Genomic DNA, 5,155 nt, shown 5'->3' on the forward strand with positions numbered 1-5,155 from the left:
ATGGTGGTGAACCCTACTATACTCTTCCACCACAACTTTCTCTCACTCTTACTTCCTGTTTCTGTTGTACCTGTAATTCAAAGGGTCAGCCTTGTCACACTCTGTGTTACGCTGAATATCCCCGAGAACTACGTTAAGGGTACACGTGTCTGTGGAGTGCTCAGCCACTTGCACGTTAATTTCATGAGCAGGCTGTTCCGTTGATCAGATCAATTGGAACCCTCGACGTCGTAAGCGACGGAGTGCCAACAACTAATCTCTCCATTTACCTTTCTATCTCACAATCTATCGATGTATTTTTTTCTCCTTGTGTCTACCTACTCTCAGTCGTCGCGGCTATGACTGTTTATAGTTTGACATGACTTGATAAGCTTTCTCCATTACTGGTGGGTTTCTCGCTTTAGTTTACCATTAATTACGTTCAACTCCTTTCCATTTCATGATGTTTTTTGCAATATCTTTAAATCTCACTCGAGATCTTCCATGGTTTATTTTCATTTTCATAGTTTGAAATAAAGTATTTGTCTGGGGAATCTGTTGTTGTCCATCCTGTGTACATGGCTCAACCAACGTACTTTTATATCAATAAGGATTTTCGTCGCAGGATCACGCCGTAGGATCACTTCGTTTCTGATTTTGTCAAGGAGTAATATTCATAATTCGTCGTGGCTCTCTCTCTCTCACTCTCTCTTTCATTCTCTCTTTCTTTTTATATACACACACAAACACATACACACACAAACACATATATCACGCAATACAGCATTACTGATAATATATATTACAGTATGTTAGCGGTGCATGTCATCAACAGCAAATAGTCTCCCCACTGGCCAGGGCATTACAGACAAAACGTACTCAACTGCCATGAAAGGAATATAAACGGAAAGCAGTGGACATTAGATAACATGTTTAAAGTAAGCAAATTTTCATTTCTTATGACGCAAATAATTCAACACTCTTCTTCTCTGCACTATTATTTTGAAATTTAGAACATATATGGGTTGAGTTTCTCTACCGCTGTTTCAGACGCATTTTTTTTTTTTGATTGATGAACAAATCAATTAAATCGCGCAAAAGACCGTTTTGTTCAGATTTGGCTCATGTTGAATATATTTTGACTCTCAGTGACGATGAGAGAGTGAATATACAAATCATAACTAGACATTAGAAAGGCTAATAAGTACATCAACAAACTAGGGAATAGAAATTCATTACCAGGTGGTCAGAAGGATAGATAGTAAAATGAAATACACTCGCCATTTTCCAGACAAATAATATCCAACCAGTATCGTTTAGTGACAATATGCACTTAGATACATACATACATACATACATACATACATACATACATACATACATACATACATACATACATACATATACAAGTCACATAAACAAGCCATAAATTATACAAATATAAAAGATGAAAGTATATGTGTATATAGGCGCAGAAGTGGCTGTGTGGTAAGTAGCTTGCTTACCAACCACATAGTGACGGGTTCAGTCCCACTGCGTGGCACCTTGGGCACGTTTCTTCTACTATAGCCTCGAGGCGACCAAAGTCTTTTGAGTAGATTTGGTAGACGGAAACTGAAAGAAGCCCGACGTATATATATTTATATATGTGTGTGTGTGTATGTGTATGTATATATGTTTGGGTGTCTGTGTTTTCCCCCCACCATCGCTTGACAACTGATGCTGGGCGGTTTACATTAGCGGTTCAGCAAAAGGGACTGATAGAATAAGTACTAGTCTTACAAAGAATAAGTCCTGGGGTCGATTTTTTCGACAAAACGCAGTGCTCCAGCATAGCCTCAGTCAAATGACGGAAACAAACAAAAGAATAAAACAGTAAAAGAGAAAGTATATATAGGCAAATAGATATATCCATACACACAAGTGCGTACGACACACCAACTCACATTACGCATACATTCACAATATAAACCAAAACACACGTAAACCGATAGAGAATCATAGCTATCTATACTCGAGCAAACGGAGCTTATACATACATATATAAGCGCGCATACAAAACACTCATATAACATGCACATACACACACACACACACACATGTATATATATTTGTATTTGCATATAGATAGAAATATGCGTATGTAGAAGCCAACGTGCACAAGAGCTTATATAAATATACCCTCAATAATATAAATAATATAATTTGAATAACAGAACTTTATACAAAAGATAAAGTCTACGAGTAAAATGTCATATCAAATTTGAATTTGAAAATAATATGACTTATCAGGAAGTTTGAGAGGATAATCAAAATATTCATATAAGTAAATTACAAACGTACCCACGTATGCAAAAACACACACACACACATACACACGCACACGCATACACACATACATACATTCACACACAGATATACATATATATGTATATACATATATGCACATACATGCATACATGTATATACATACATATACATACACGTACATATAATATGAATTATGATCATAATACAACTCAGAAAAGGGTAATTATGTACACAGTGAACTCATACACTATTACGCAATACAACGCAACTGACAATACATACACTGGTGCATGTTTTCAACAAGTACTACTCCCTTACTTGCTTCCATCCCTTTGTAACCTGTCTTCCCCTTTTCCTATTCTACTTGAAATCCTCATTTTCCCCCACATTCCCCACTCAATAGATATTCCTCAAGTGCTCTGCTTGTTATATCCAGAAATGGGTCTGACGAAAGAAGCTTCAATTTTCTTAGGTCGTTCAATTTGCTTCAATTGATCAATAGACCATTTGCGTAAACCTATCAGTAATGTAACTCTAATGACTACTGGGAACAGCTGTAAGTCAAATTTGCTCCAATAAAGCAATTATATGTAATGACCATTATTTTTAACATGTTTCTTATATACCACCCTGTGTAAAAAGCAGTTTATCTGGAGCCCATCCATGGATTTACAATGTAGAATTGTGATAACTCCAATCTGGGACCCTACCCTGAACTTCTTCACTAAATATAGGTACCCTACTGATCAGAGAATTACGGACTAAACATACTCAATTACCATGAAAGAAATACAGGCTGGGACCAGTAGACATTACGTAACATATTTAAATGAAGCGAATGTAATTGTTTAAATGAAGCGAATGTACTTGTTTAAATGAAGCGAATGTACTTTCTCTATGAGACAAACAATATATAGTTCTCTGTACTCTTATCTTTCAACTTCTGTTATGGTCCGTACAATAATATGAATTATGATCATAATACAACTCAGAAAAGGGTAATTATGTACACAGTGAACTCATACACTATTACGCAATACAACGCAACTGACAATACATACACTGGTGCATGTTTTCAACAAGTACTACTCCCTTACTTGCTTCCATCCCTTTGTAACCTGTCTTCCCCTTTTCCTATTCTACTTGAAATCCTCATTTTCCCCCACATTCCCCACTCAATAGATATTCCTCAAGTGCTGGGACCAGGTATCAAATAAACAATGAACTCAATGATTGTTATTGATGAAAACAATACGGCTTGTAGAGAATGTCCACACCATTTCAACGCATACGAATGCAGTGGAGCTTGTGATATTATGGTCGGGGAGCCACGTGAGGGAAGAGAAACCATTGTTAGTTAGAAAAGCAATACAGTCAAACATATAAACGGGATACATAGTTGTTATATTGCTCTGTAAGTCCTCATTGTTATTTCAATGTTGAAGATAGTCAACACTTGGAATAACTGGAGACTAGAACAATTCCTGGATACTTTAATCTCGTAAATGAACCTCTATGCCTATTATTTGATGGTGTTAAAGAATTCCTTAAATCACTAACATTTGACATTGTAAATATCTCTTGTTCTTTGCCACTTTTTGAAATATTTATATAAATACAGTGAAGGAAATAATACAAAACCATTACTGCTAAAAATTTCTCGTTTTGTGGGCATTTCTTTTATTGTTTCTATTAATAGCGGATATAGACACAAACACAAGCAACTCACACACACACACACACACACACACACACACACACACGCACATGCACAGACAAACACAGACAAACACACACACACACACACACACACACACACACACACACACACACACACACACACACACACACATATGTATACAAACAATCAAATATAATGATGATAATAATAATAATAATAATAATAATAATAATAATAATAATAATACTGTCTATGTGATCTCAAATTTTAAAGCAAACACATAATTTTCTTATGGTTTCTTAAACATTCACTAGAACAAAACTGTACAAATCCAGATATATGGTACCCTAGGCATAACACCTACATAAACTTCTAACTTGTTGTCTCTTGAGGTCTCTGGGTGAGACTTGGATGCAACTTGTACAAATGCAAAGCAAAAGTCAAACATAAAATAATAATAATAATAGGGCGGCGATCTGGCGGAATCGTTAGCATGCCGGGCGAAATGCTTAGCGGTATTTCGTCTGCTTACGGCCATATCACGCAGAGAGCACCGGTTCTCGTCCGATCACCGAAGTTAAGCAACGTCGAGCCTAGTGAGTACTTAGATGGGTGACCGCTTGGGAAACCTAGGTGCTGTAAGCATAAAAAAAATTTAAAAAAAAAAAAGGCGGCGAGCTGGCAGAATCGTTAGCACGCCGGGCGAAATGCTTAGCGGTATTTCGTCTGCCGTTACGTTCTGAGTTCAAATTCTGCCGAGGTCGACTTTGCCTTTCATCCTTTCGGGGTCGATAAATTTAGTTCCAGTTACGCACTGGGGTCGATGTAATCGACTTAATCCCTTGTCTGTCCTTGTTTGACCCGTCTATGTTTAGCCTCCTGTCGGCAATAAAGGAATAAATAATGATAATAATAATAATAATGATAATAATAATAATACTAATAATAATTATTGGTACGACCACAAACCCGAAAGCATCATCGAAAATGATAATGCAGTGATCCTGTGGGATTTTATGATTCAGTGCGACCATGAGGTAGAGAATAGGAAGTCAGACATAGTGTTAATTGAGAAAGAAAGCAAACAATCCTGGATCATAGATATAGCATGCCCAGCTGACAACATGGTATCCGATTAGGAAGAAAGGAAAGTCGATAGGTATGACAGGTTAGCTCGGGAAGTAA

The 5,155-nt window shown here is 36.8% G+C and overlaps 1 non-coding gene across 1 annotated transcript; it reads left to right on the plus strand.

Moving 5' to 3' along the window:
* The first annotated feature begins 4,496 nt into the window (after positions 1–4,496).
* On the plus strand, positions 4,497–4,615 carry LOC128248780 (5S ribosomal RNA). Its single transcript, XR_008264947.2, has one exon. It is a non-coding gene; the product is annotated as a 5S ribosomal RNA (ribosomal RNA).
* Positions 4,616–5,155: the final 540 nt, after the last annotated feature.

The sequence above is a fragment of the Octopus bimaculoides genome, chromosome 9 (genome assembly GCF_046866305.1).
Source record: "Octopus bimaculoides isolate indiv1 chromosome 9, ASM4686630v1, whole genome shotgun sequence".
NCBI classification, from domain to species: Eukaryota; Metazoa; Mollusca; class Cephalopoda; order Octopoda; family Octopodidae; genus Octopus; species Octopus bimaculoides.